This window comes from Zootoca vivipara, chromosome 3 (assembly GCF_965207765.1).
Source record: "Zootoca vivipara chromosome 3, rZooViv2.hap1.1, whole genome shotgun sequence".
Lineage (NCBI taxonomy): Eukaryota > Metazoa > Chordata > Lepidosauria > Squamata > Lacertidae > Zootoca > Zootoca vivipara.
In genome coordinates, this window is record NC_142586.1 from 13,254,646 (window position 1) to 13,268,443 (window position 13,798).

The window sequence follows — 13,798 nt, forward strand, 5'->3', positions numbered from 1 at the left end:
CCCTTCTCCCCTCCCTTTAGATTACTTACGAAGGGCAGAATTCTGCTCTGCTAACACAAAAGGGGGGGGAACCAACCTTTTCCTGCTGACATTGACCCTTTAGAAACTGGCTGTGTTGCCAAAATACTCAGATTTCAGCAGCGACAAACAGCAGCGCAGTTTTTTAAACATGTAGTTCCTACAGAAGTCAGCGGGAACACTCTGCTCATGGCTGTATGTAGAACTGCAACAAAATACTCAAATTACACGGTGCCACAATTTGGTTCGCAAATACAGGTTGTATTTGTGTGAGTGTTTGGAGGGGAGGTTATATTTTTTAAATAAAAATGGAGAAAATGGGCAAGCGTTACTGCCTGTACCCAGTGTGACTGGTAGGGCAAAAAGCGGTGAACCCAACAGTGGGTGGACCCAGGGCAAATTGCTGGTGGAAGCAACAGATTCTAGTTTTGTTCTCAACCTAGTGCCTGCTGTGCCCTAGAAGGGGCAGCATTAGGACTGAGGAAGAGGAAGACGGCAGGCAGTACAGAGTGTGCCAGTCAGTTATCACACAGTCCAAAATTGTTGAAAGAAAAGAATGCTGGTTTTGATGGGCTCCTTGCTCTGATCCAGCAAAGGAACTTGTACATTCTTAAAACCTTATTCTATCTTTAAAAATAAAATAAAAAATCAGCTGGGACAGAAAGCCCCGAATAAGGCAATTGTGATCAGTAAAATGACATTTGAAAATCAACATGCGGCTATTGTATTGTAAGCTGTGATAAAACTCCTATTATTAACACCCTTTCCTTTCTTATTGCCAGCTTAATTTCATTCAAGGTTTAACATTCTGCTCCTCAATTGTGCCTTGGGGGGCTGTAGTATAATAGAACAATCATTTTCCTTTCTAATTTTCTATTAAAATACCAAAGCTGCTTTGCTTCTAAAGTTCAACACTCTGTTGTAGTTCTTAGTTAGCTGCTTAGGTGGAAAACTTGTATCTGGGCAAGACCACTTCAAGCTGCAGAGGGGTGCTCACATGCTCCTCATCACATACAAAAATAAATAAATTCATTGTAACTCTGGCATGGCAGGAATTTCACATTTTGGAGGGCCCCTGAGGACCATCCAGTTGTGAGCCCACACATCTCAGCCACAAGTTGGCTATCTCAGTAAGAATTAGGTTGCTCTTTAGCAGATGTTTCTCTTTGGATTAAGAATACCAAACCCAGACTGACAACCTGGACATGTATTTGTTCAGGTTGGTAGAACAAGATGTTAATTTGTGCTTTGAACTGCCCCACAAAGAACTAAGAATCATGTAATTGTAGACCCCCAAGGATCATCTTAGTCCAACAACCTGCAATGCAGGAATCTCAGCTAAAGTATCCATGACAGATGGCCATCCAACTTCTGCTTAAAAACCTCCAAGGAAGGAGAATCCACCACCTTCCAAGGGAATTCATTCTACAGCTGAACAGCCCTTACGGCCAGAACGTTTTCCTGGTGTTTAGTCAGAATCTCCTTTCTTGTAACTTTAAGCCATTGGTTTGAGTCCTACATATAATCCTGCTACTTCCCAGTTCCTGACTGGTCTATTCCTTTTGAATAGGCTATACCCTTTGATTTCTACATTCCAGTCATGAGTCTCATCCCACCAGGTTTCAGTAATGCCTGTTAGATCATATTTGCCACTCAGTATTAAGAGCTCAAATTTGTCTTGCTTGTTTCCCATGCACTGTGTATTAGTACAACTGAAATTATGGGCCATTCCCTCCAGCAGCTTCCTTCTTGTAGTCTCCTGCCCTTTAGCAGGTTTCTGTAGCACCACTTCAGTTTCCTGTGTATCAACAAGCTATTATTCCCGGTACCAGATGTTCCCATCGTCTGTAATATTGTCTACCTCCTCCCTAAGATTTAGTTTAAAGTTATCCTGATCAGGTTCGTGAGACTCATAGCAAACATCTTATTGCCATCCACTATGAGGTGCAACCCAGCTCTTGCTAGAAGTATCCCCCCCCCCCCAAGGAAGCAGAGGCCAGTGTCAAAGAAGCACAGTAGTGCATTTGGATCTATTAGCTTCTGAAAATTGTTCCACATATATCTACACGTGTGTGTGTGTGTGTGTGTGTGTGTGCATGCGCATGCATGTGAATGCACCCACATCTGCTCCAAATCTGCTCAGGAAGGTCAGGAGAACCCCTGGAACAGCATGCAGGGAGCGGGGAGGTTGTTCTACCTGCAGAAAATTGCCTTGCATTCCACCCATGTATACTTAGTCACAACTTGATTCACTCATCTAATGACACTTTGAGATTTCAGGAACCAAGGTCTTATTAGCATTGCTGAGAGGTGGTGTGGCAGCTGTGGCACACATGAAGCATTTATATGCTCCTGTCAAGTATTCCCCCTGCCCCATCCCTCAAATCATTCCATGAGCATAATTCTGGTCTTTCCAGGCGGAATTCCTTCCCTTGTAGCGGCAGTCTCCCCTTAGTGCTTTACTAGAACAAATCAGCAATGTTCTTTCCTATTTTAGTGAAACAAGGTGGGGTTAGCTTTCCTGTACTTCCTGAAATGTGCAAAGGAGCCCTCAGAGTAAACATTCTTACTGGCCCTTCATACCTTCATAACCTTACATTCTGCTACATATTCTCTCTTAAACATTTGACTTTCAGATCAGCAGCTACACAGACTGCCTGATGCCAGCATTTTTCAAGCCATTTGTTTCCCATATGCTTCTATTTTCTTTCTCTTCATGCCTGCCTCATTGCTTATAAGCAAGCAAGAGAATAACTTGTTCCCCACCTACATGTCCTTCCTCCTATTTGCGCTGCTTGCTTCTCACTGACATATTCTCTAGACAGACCTACTGCTTACCTATTGAGGGATCTACAAAGGCACTGATTTCCTTTCTGAGTCATGTTTGTCGCATGCCGTGATTTTGTTTCTGTTCTTCTGCAGTTTGGCTTCTGACAAAAAACGTGAGTCATCTCATTGTCTGCTGTGGTGGAATTTTACATAATTAACTGCACTCAGCATCCTTCAGTACCCCTATGACCTAATCAGAATTATTTTTATTATTGATTATTTTGATTAGATTATTTTGATTAGATTAAACATATACAGAGATCAAGCACATTTCTTCCCAAATCCATCATTATAATATTTAAAGGTCGGAGGATTTTAACACATTGTTAAATATTATCAGGTGAAAGCTCTAAATGTAGATAGTTTGAATTGAACTGGCCTAGTATTGTTGTTCTTTAAAGGCTTTTTTATTTTGGTTTTTGAACAATACAATTATAGTAACATACTAATAAAAATGGCAAGTCAAAATAGGGATGGGGTTGACATGAGTTATAGTGTTTCAACCATACAAATATACTGTATCGCTCAGTATGATATATGTCTCAAGCTAACCAAATGTTCTCATATTTCTCCTCATTCTGTTCTTATCAATAAATGGCCAGTTCAAATAAAGGCAGGGAGTGCAAATTGTTAATCCACAGCTGCATGGAAGGCAATGACGGTGCCTTTTTCCAATACTGAAGCACCTTGCATTTGGCTGACCCAGCAGACACATGACACAGAAAAGGCCTGATGGTAAATTCCAACGATTGAGGATGTAATTCAGCAAAACACGTACCTCTTTAAAATGCTGTGAGGTTTCCAAGACTAAATTAATAATTGGTGGTGGAAAGAGGGAATCAGAAAGTGAATGATATCCATTTCCAAGATTGGAGTGCTTCAATGCTTCCCATGGCCCCAGGAGGGCATCCCAGCAGAATATCTCAGGTTTAATCTGTTTTCTTTTTCAGTATTTCACATATATTATTGCTGCTGCCAATATCAGATTATCAGACAACAAAAGGTTCCTGCTAAGCCAGCTCTTCTCAGCACCGTGCCTGCTGTTCGGCAGCAAGGATCTATGCTTTCCCCTGTTCCTTATTTCCACAATGCAGAATATGCACGCTTGGGCCTTGTAATTCAAATAGTAACAAAACAAAGTTTTGATTTCTGTGTCTCTTTAAGATTTGGACTCAACTCCAGTTGGAGATTGAGAAACCTGTAAAGCAGAGAGATAAAGAGTTTAGTATCCCAGGATTCATTTCCCAGATGATTTTATTATTCCCCAGAAATACTTTTTCTAACATGTTCAGGATTCATGCCTCCACATATGTATTTACTGTATAAGAATTTTGCATGCATTCTAACACTCCTTGGAGAAGGGTTCACTGGGAGCTGTGTGGAAATCTCTTGACTTGTTTCTTATGTTTTTGTTCCAGGAAAGCCGTACCCTGAGGACAGCCTATTAGTTATATATAACCCCATTTGACTCCATAACACATCTTCAAAAAGGCTCTTCAGCAGATACCAAATGACTGGAGAAATGACAGCCTCAGATGACTGACACTAATTCTGTACAAAATTCCAGAGGTGCAGCAAAAACAACAAAGGGTCTTGTGGCACCTTAAAAACTGATTATGGCATAAGCCTTTGTGGGCTGACAAGGGGCTTTGCATCCAAAAAAGCTCCCGCTATAATAAATTTGGTAGATTGGAATTCAACTACCGTATGCTTTGCTCAGAATCGACCCACTGAAAATAATGAACATGCCTAAGTTACATCCATTGATTTCAGTGAGTTTACTCCAAATAAAACATAGTTACATATCACCCTTGGGCTGCACTCCTATACCCCTTAACTGGAAGTAAGTTCTGTTGAACTTGTTGGGCCTTACTTCTGAACAGCAGACAAGTTTAGGATTGTGTTGTTAGTCTTTAAGGTGCTACAAGACACTTGTTAATTCTGGAAACGCCCCTCCCTTTATTTGCTTTTTATTTTTTAAAAATGAGGCTGTCTAGTTTAAAATAAACTAATTAAAACCACATAGTAGTGACAAAAATGCTCTAATGTGCGCCCAAACCAGTTATCAACAACTACATTTTAAAATGTCAGAAATATCTGAGAAGTTGACAGGATACCTGTGCCAGCGGCATAGCAATCTTTGCCGGAGTCTGGTGTGGGGCAGACCAAAGTTAGTGAGCTTTTTTAATGAAGTAATAGTTGTGCAGCTTTTTTGGAAAATCTAAGTTGTTGAGCTTCCTGTCCCTACCAATTTCAGGGACAGGAATTAACCCCCCCCCTCTTGGAATATGGATGACAGCAAAAAATATAAATTTGTTTAATGACAATTATGAACCGGCATGGAAAGAAATAAAGAAAGATTTAGAAATATGGAACAGGAAGAAGTTGTCGTTTCTCGGCAGAATAGCAGCAATAAAGATGAACGTACTACCCAAAATGTTATTCTTGTTTCAAACAATACCTATTATAAAGGGGACGAGACAATTCAAAGAATGGCAAAAAGATTTACAAAGTTTGTCTGGCAGGGGAAGAAACCAAGAATAAAATATAAAATTCTAGTTGATAGGAAAGAAAGAGGCGGATTCTCCAAGCCAGACTTGAAATTATACTTTGAAGCATCATGTCTCTGCTGGATAAAAGACTGGATAACATTGGGAAATACGGATTTGTTAGATCTGGAAGGATTCGACAACAGAGCAGGCTGGCATTCATATCTTTGGTATGATAAGAAAAAAACCCATAAAGGATTTACAAATCACGTGATAAGAAGGTCGCTATTTGAAGTATGGGAAAGAAATAAAGCGCTGTTAGAGACTAAGACCCCATGGTGGATTTCACCAATGGAGGTAATTAGAGTGAAAAAGGTGAATATGGAAGGGGAGAGACCAACATATGAAGAATTTTTAAGAAAATCTGAACAAGGTTGGAAATTAAAACCCTATGAAGAGGTCAAAGTATCTTTGACGAGTTGGTTGCAATACCACCAAATAAATGATATATTTGTAAAAGATAAAAAGATTGGTTTTGAGGAGAGAAGGTCCAAATTTCAAATAGAGTTGCTAGAAGGCAGAACAAAATTGTTGTCCAAAATGTATAATTTGCTGTTAGAATGGTATACTAAAGATGAACTGACGAAAGAGGTAATGATAAAATGGGCAAAAGACTTCGGGCATAATATTGAATATGATGCGTGGTTGAAACTATGGAACCAAACATTAAAATTTACAGCATGTACCGCCTTGAAAGAGAATGTTTGGAAGATGATGTATAGATGGCATTTAACCCCAGTGAAATTAGCAAAAATGTATAGAATGAGTAATAGAATGTGCTGGAAATGCAATGAAAAGGAAGGGGATTTTTATCATATGTGGTGGAAATGTGAAAAGGTTAAAGGTTTTTGGGAAATGATTTATAATGAACTGAAAAAGATTTTTAAATATACCTTTCCCAAAAAGCCAGAAGCATTTTTGTTAGGAATGATAGGTCAAGAGATAACCAAGGAGGACAATATTCTATTTCTGTATGCGACAACCGCTGCGAGGACATTATTAGCCCAAAAATGGAAGACCCAGGACTTACCGACAATTGGAGAGTGGCAGACAAAGATGATTGAATATGCAGAATTAGCGAGACTGACTAGCAGGATTCGAAACCAGAGGGAGACAAGGTTTCTAAGAGACTGGAGTAAATTTGTGGATTATATGGAAAAGAACTGTAGAAGTTTAAAGACACTTGCAGGCTTGAAATAAATCCTACGAATTGACTTTAAGGACTAGATATAAAGGAACTGCGAGATAAGAATTGATTAGAAAACCTATTGAGGGGAGGGAGGGAAGTCAAACTCGGCGGAGTATTTTTAATAGGAGATTGTGAGAAGTGTAAAAAGAGTGATGTATGTATTGTGTTGTATTGAATGTTTGTTTGTTTTGTTTAATGTTTTTAAATGTGTTTAATTGGAAAAATTTAATAAATTGTTATAAAAAAAGGAATTAACCCCCCCCCAGCACCCAAAATGCCCAGCGACCGCCATGATCTCTCAAGCACCCCTGCTGCCCAACACAAAACAGCCACCGTGCCCCCCCCCTACAGACCCCCATGCCACCCTATGTGTCCACCACCTCTTGTCGGAGTCTGTTCCACTGCTGAACAGCTATTACAGAAAGTTTTTCTGAATGTTCTTTCTTGCAACTTGAAGCCATTGGTTCGAGTCCTACCCTTCAGAGCAGGAGAAAACAAGCACGGTCCCTCCTCCATGTGACAGCCCTTAAGATATTTGAAGATGATTATCATGTCTCCTCTCAGTATCTTTTCCAGGCTAAACATACCCAGCTCCTTCAACTGCTCCTCATAAGGCTTAGTTTCCAGACCCTTGATCATCTTGGTTGCCCTCCTCTGCACATGTTCCAGCTTGTCAACATCCTTCTTAAATTGTGGTGCCCAGAACTGGACACAGTATTCCAAGTTGGTCTGACTAAGGCAGAACAGAGTGGTACCATTACTTCCCTTGATCTGGAAACTATACTTCTGTTGATGCAGCCTAGAATAGCATTAACTTCTTTTGCTGCTGCATCACACTATGGACTCATGTTAAGCTTGTGGTCCACCAAGACCCCTAGATCCTTTTCAAATGTACTGATAGTAAGCCAGGTGTCCCTTATCCTATATTTGTGCATCTGGTTCTACCTGCCTAAGTGCAGAACCTTACATTCGTCCCTATTGAAATTCATTTTGTTAGCTTGCGCCCAGTTCTCCAATCTGTTAAGGTCATTTTGAATTCTGATTGTGTCTTCTGAGGCATTAGCTACCCCTCCCAGTTTGGTGTCATCTGAAGATTGGATGAGCATCTCCTCAATTCTTTCATCCAAGTCATTTATAAAGATGTTAAACAACAACTGGCCCAGGACAGAACCATGTGGCACTCCACTTATCACTCCCCCCCCCAGGATGACGAGGAACCATTAATGAGTACTCTTTGGGTTTGGTCAGTCAACCAGCTACAAATCCACCTATCAGTTACCCCATTCAGCCCACATTTTACCAGCTTCCTCACAAGAATATAATGGGGGACGTTGTCAAAAGCTTTACTGAAATCAAGATGCACTATGTCCACAGCATATCCCTGATCCACCAAGTTTGTAATTCCATTAAAAAAAGAAATCAGATTGGTCTGGGATGACTTATCTTTGAGAAACCCATGCTGCGTCTCAGTAATCACAGCATTCTTTTCTAAATGCTCACAGACCGACTGTTGAATTATCTGTTCTAAGACGTTCCCTGGTATTGATGTCAAGCTCACTAGTCCAGCGTTTCTCAACCACTGTTCCGCGGCACACTAGTGTGCCGCGAGACGCTGGCTGGTGTGCCGCGACGTGCGGCGACGTGCGGCGACGAGAAGGGCGGTTTGCATTGTCACGTGCCTGGCGGCCGCCAATTTACCACACAACGCTGGCCCGCCGGAAAGGAAGCCGGCCGGGTCATGATGCGGGGCGAGCGCAGCTCTCAACAGCCACCACCACGGCCTTGGACGTGAGAGGCGGCCGGCGGGTGCTGCTGCTGCTGTTTGTCTCGCTCTCGCTGCTCTTGCTGGCGGCGCCCGGGGCTTGGTCGGCGCGAGGCCGCGGGCCGACAAGCAGAACAGCCTCCGGAGGGCAGCCGGCAGCGTCTACGAGGGAGTGAGCGGCCTCTTCGACGAGGAGCACGTGCGCGCCCTGCAGAAGGTGAGGCGCCTGGCCTGGACTGAGGAGGGGCAGGCCCGTTGCTCCCGGGGGGTCGCGCGGGTTCCAATGGATATTTTTACAGGACACATCTTTATGGCAATATTTCTCCTCCTCTTTCCCAAAGCTCAGTGCAAACGACTGGAGGGTGGTTTTAGACAAACTTAAAGAAGCTGGCTGGATGAGCTCAACCTGAAACTTGCTGAGCAAAGGATTGTGCTGGCAGAGAAATCAGCGGCTTGTGAAGCCTTATTACAGGAGATTGCAACCAACACAGCAATTGGCAAGTGTTTCTTACAGTCATAATTATATAGTCAATATAGGGCGGCACAGAGTTAATTTTTTTAACTTTTTTAATGGTGGTGTGCCTCGTGATTTTTTTCATGGAACAAGTGTGCCTTGGTCCAAAAAAGGTTGAGAAACACTGCACTAGTCAGTAGTTACCTGGGTCTTCCTTTCCCCCCTTTTTTGAAGATGGGGACAACACTTGCTGGCCTCCAGTCTGTGGGGACCTCACCTGTTCTCCCAAGAATTCTCAAAGATAATAGACAAAGGCTCTGAAATTACACCTGCAAGCTCCTTTAGTACCCTTGGGTGCAGCTCATCAAGCTCTGGAGATTTGCATTCATTTAGTGGCTTGGTGTTCCCTTACTACCTCTTTTCCTATCTTGGGCTGAAACTCACTCCTTGCATCATTTATTATGTTATCACCAGGTTGGGCATCACTTTCCTTTTGAGTGAAGACAGAGGCAAAGTAGGGGTTGAGTAGTTCCGCCTTTTCTCTGCAGACTCATGCAGTCTGCACCAGATTGCACACTAATGGGCATCAACCTATCAACTGCATACCTGTACAGAACCCAGCCCTGATCAGCCCAATGTATTGAGAGGCATCACTGTCAGATTGCTACTTGTCACAATACGCCTGGTTGCAGACATATATCTTCAAAAAAATTCCATCACTTCCTGTCTTAGCGTTATTACAATCTGTTGAATTTCATGCAAATTCACAGTATTTTTTTGGGACTGTGGAAAAGTATGCAGTATGCTTTCATCTATTTGGATCCCCCCTTCACAACCACATAATGCTAGCAAGTTACATTAGCGTTGCAAAACACAGAGAAAAGAGAGCAATAGCTGCACAAATGTCAGGTGCTTGTCTCAGGCAGGCAACTTCTCATATTTATTTTAGAGTTCAACATCACTATATTGTTCTTCTTATTTGATAACAGCTCTGGTAATGGCTTTCATTTGCAGTAAATCTCTCATTCTGTCTTTCTCTTTCTATTAAAGCTAGGACGATGACCTTTCTGAGATGCCAGGACGGAAGCTTTAAGAAAGAAAAGAGAGAATCATAGCCAGTGTTAAGAGGGTATTTAATGAAAATATAGTAATTATAATATCACGGAGCCCTTAGAAAAAGCTTCCCAGCCTGCAGAATACCCAATAATGTAATAGAGTATAATCAGTTCAGTGGCTAAAATATGTAAAACAATATACCAAAAATATTTTATCTGTCAGCAAGTTTTCCATAATAAAATGTCACAGCCACAATAACTGTTGGATCATAAATCACATTCATCCTCCCAAAGCTTGTGGGAATAAGTGCTTCTTCAAATGGCATCTGCATTTTAAGACAAAGGAGTACAAGCATAGTTGTTAGGGAAACAAATCTCAGTCAGTGCGCCACAATGGAGAAGGCCCTGCCCCATGTCCCAGGAGTTCACCATGTGACTGCACTGAATGATCAAGTCAGCTTTTAAATCTCCCTAATGCACCAGGGTGATGCTATTTAGGAGGCATGGAGGGCAGCTGGGACATTTGCTCAGTGAAGCTGCCTGGGGTGCTTTGCTGCAGCTACCCAGTGCATTTTTCAGTACTGGTCATCCCTTTTAAGAGGTTTTTGGCCTTGCTTTCCAGAGCTCAGTGGCATGCCAGAGTGAACCGTTTCTTTCTTCATTTCTCAATGCCATGACATAGTGCATGGAAGGGAATAAAAGGTCAGCTCTCTTCTGCGTATATAGAAACCTAGGTCATTGGATCCAGCATTGTAGACAGCATGTAATGCTTAACCAAACTCCAGCCAGAGTTAAGAGCTCCCCATGTTTTTCTAACTCATATCGGCATCATCCATTTTTCATCCTGGATAGTAGCTGCTATTGCCCCTCTCCATTATGTACTTAATAAGGGGACAGTGTGATGTTGTCAGCTACCATCTACAATATTGTAGTCTAGTTGCCTCCTGAGATAGCTCCAGCAAGGAATTCTCCAAACTAAGGCTGCAATCCTAACCCCATTTACCTAGGAGTAGTGCTCCTTCATGTCAATAGGACTTATTTCTCAGTAGACATGGTTAGGATTACACTACAAACTGTTTAATGACTACCGGTACATCCCCATTAGGAAGTAGTGATTTGGGCATTTTCTAACCCAGAAGGCATTTCCATGCAGTCAGTCACATGAGAACTGTATGATGATTCTAAAACCATGTATTTTGACATTTATATGAGCTGCCCCGGCAGGATGCAAATTTTAAAAGGTTAATTAATTAATCAATGGGGGTGTTGTTAAAAACCAATCAATTTATTAAGGAACAACTGTACCACTAACTGGAACCAGTCATTGGGATTGTATCTCACTGGCACTTAAGTAACTACACTGGCTCCTGGTCCATTTCCAAACACATTTCAATGTGCTGCTGTTGTGCTTACTTGCAAACACTACAGGCACTGAGACCCAAGCATCTGAATGAGTGTCTGCTCCTACTTCCACCAGCAGGACTACTGTACTTCCACTACAGGACATCTTTGGAGATCCTTCTCTGGGTGCCCTTGCTGCCTGAAGTGAATGAAATATGACCTCATTGCTCCTGGAAAGAAGGACCTTGCACCTACTTTGATTTCCTGCCAGCACCAGTCAATGTCATTATTTTCCCAGGCCTTTTAACTGTTTTTGATTGGACCATTTAAACACTGCAATTTTACCTACATATTGTTTTATTATTTTACCGTATACAGGTATTGGGATCAGTCTGGAAATAATTGTGTTGAACAGTGACACAAAAAATTATGAAATAAAATAAAATGTCCCAGGCTTTCTAGTGAATATACACTGCTTGTGCTGTATGAAGTATAAATAAATAAATATACATCATTGTATGTGCACATGGATTATAAACAATTTCTAAATACCTTTCATACAGTAGAGCTGTGATGTGTCAAATGCCCCCAGTCCCAGCACACTTTGTGTGTTAAGTGGAAAAAGGAATTAAATGTAAGGTGTTCTTTCTGGTCCTTAACTCTCTCCCCCACAACCCCATTCTCCATCACAACCATGCATTATCATGGTACCGTCACTTAAGTGTGGGTATACCCCATGCTGCAGGAGGTAGTCAGTCTGGTTATACTGCTGCCTTCCATTTGAATTTTAAAATTATGCATTTATGGATTTGCAAAAGGTATTGTAAAATAACAATATAGTCTTATTTCAACAACCTTCTTTGGGACGAAGGGTGGGATACAAATTTAATACAGATAAGAGCCAAATTTTAAATATGGTAATTTCACTTTTGTAAGCAAATAATTATCCTGTTGTTTCTTGTTACATGTAGGCTGTTGTAAGGAAAGAATTCAGTTCCTAATATTCCTTGCCTCTTCATGGTCCCTCCCCCTTTTCTTTTATGCATGCAGAGTTCCCATAGGTCTTACGTGACAAAAATTTATTCAAGGCCGAGTACAAGATCTATGAATTTAAATTTTAGCTACACATGCATCCCACCACATTATTAGAAGTTCATCTAACAGAATTATCAACTTCTATTAGAAAGTGTGAGTCCTACCATACTATGATTTTTGCACATAAAATAATGTTTTAACCTTCAATCAGAAAATAAGGCAAAATTACAGCAGTTATCTCAAGTTAAGCAAGCAGTTTAAATTCATGTCAAACAACGACTATTTTGTTAGCTTTCCAAGCCTCAATTTGGTTATCATTTTCACTGTATAATTCAAAACATGTACTCCTCTGGTAAAGATGCATAATAGCTGTAAATTGTGTGTGACTATGGGCATACTTTTGACTGTTTCGGATTAATGTGCTTTGATTCTTAACAGATAAGATAAAACACAAGAAGGTAGTGATTATCCACAATGTTGTATGCCTGCACATTTCTCCACCTGCTAATATGCCACATGCACTATGGGAAAGACTTTGGTTGTAATAGAAATTAAGAGGGCCACTTGTTCTAGAAAGAAATGGTTCTCGAAATGAATCCATCAGCTCACTATCCAGCTATGTTTTTCAACATACACTGCCAACAGCGTGTTTTGATTTCCCTTGTGTTTAGACAATATCAGCAATCTTAAGTGTCCAGGGGCGGAGGCGGGGAGCAGGAACGATGCATGTGAATGAACTAGCAGCCTGATCCTGTTTATAGAAGGACTTGGTTTTCTTTTATCAGTTGTTATTTCTGCCAATTCAATTGCAATGCGCATCCTACACATTTACTTTGAAATAAACCCAGGTGGGCCCACACCAGCACTCAACCAGTCCTCCAGTCAGTTGTTTCGCTATGGGAAGCAGTGGGGTTTTACTGGGAAGCACTGGGGAGGACCAGGTGGCAGGGACATTGCCATGCTGCAAACACACGAGCGGAAGCACCAGATTGGCTTCACAAACCTTTGTTGTTCTACAAAAAAGCACTCATATTTCAGTAACTTTTCCTCCCTCCGGTGGTCGGTACTGTCACCAAAACAAGCAAGAGCCTTATGGAATTAATGGATTGCAGGCCAAGATCCTGTTTTGAGAATCTGGTCCTGGTCAAAACAACCTCAAATTTTGCATTATCAGAAAACAAAGAAACAAAAAATTAAACGCAGAGCCAAATGCAACCATTCTCAACTGTTTCATAGTCTAAGCCACTGAGCCTCTTGGGTTTGCTGATCAAAAGTTTGTAAGTTCGAATCCCCGCAACCGTGTGAGCTCCTGTTGATCTGTCCCAGCTCCTGCCAACCTTGCAGTTCGAAAGCATGCCAGTGCAAGTAGATAAATAGGTACCGCTGGTGTGGGAAGGTAAACGGCATGCTCTTGACATTATACCTGATTTGATGTTGTTTGATGTTTTATCGTGTTTTAAATATTCTGTTGGGAGCCGCCCAGAGTGGCTGGGGGAACCCAGCCAGATGGGCGGGGTATAACAACAACAACAACATTCGTTTGCAACGGAAAATCATTCAAAAGGG

General features: G+C 41.5%; 1 long non-coding RNA gene across 1 annotated transcript in view; it reads left to right on the forward strand.

Annotated features, from left to right (window-relative positions):
- Positions 1 to 13,798, forward strand: part of LOC148686166 (uncharacterized) — a 202,510-nt gene that overhangs the window by 160,240 nt on the left and 28,472 nt on the right. The window lies entirely within an intron of this gene.